Genomic DNA, 423 nt, shown 5'->3' on the forward strand with positions numbered 1-423 from the left:
AAACCCAACACACCCTTTGTAATATAATCCAACTGAAAAAAAAAAGACACAAGTACAGTGATGAAGACTAAAGAAATTCTAGTCTGGCAACACGTGACGTTTTGTTTTTTGCATTTGAGTTCAGTTTAAAAAACGTGTAATGTAACTGAATAAAATTAAAGGGACGACATTAACACAACAAAACCACAAAAGCGTTCTTAGTGAAGATGAAATAATATTTGATGAGACCAAACTGGTTTGCAGATACAGTTTTTAATGTATCACAACAATGAGCAACAAACATACTTGATGAACTATTTCCAGAAGTTGTTCAAATACCATCTACAATAAACGTCATTTCAACTATGACAACAGGTCTGTGACAAAATAAAAAAAAGGTTTCAAAACCATGTTATTACCGTGATACGGTACAGTTGAGACCTC

At 32.9% G+C, this 423-nt stretch overlaps 1 protein-coding gene across 1 annotated transcript in view; it reads right to left on the reverse strand.

Moving 5' to 3' along the window:
• Positions 1-239: 239 nt before the first annotated feature.
• The window catches only part of zfhx4 (zinc finger homeobox 4), an 81509-nt gene continuing 81325 nt past the window's right edge, over positions 240-423 (reverse strand). Inside the window, exon 12 of the mRNA XM_080865891.1 lies at positions 240-423. This exon is cut by the window's right edge and continues 4157 nt beyond it. The gene's annotated coding sequence lies outside the window, so the exon portion shown is untranslated.

Source organism: Rhamphochromis sp. 'chilingali' (genome assembly GCF_963969265.1).
Source record: "Rhamphochromis sp. 'chilingali' genome assembly, chromosome: 18".
Classification (NCBI taxonomy): domain Eukaryota; kingdom Metazoa; phylum Chordata; class Actinopteri; order Cichliformes; family Cichlidae; genus Rhamphochromis; species Rhamphochromis sp. 'chilingali'.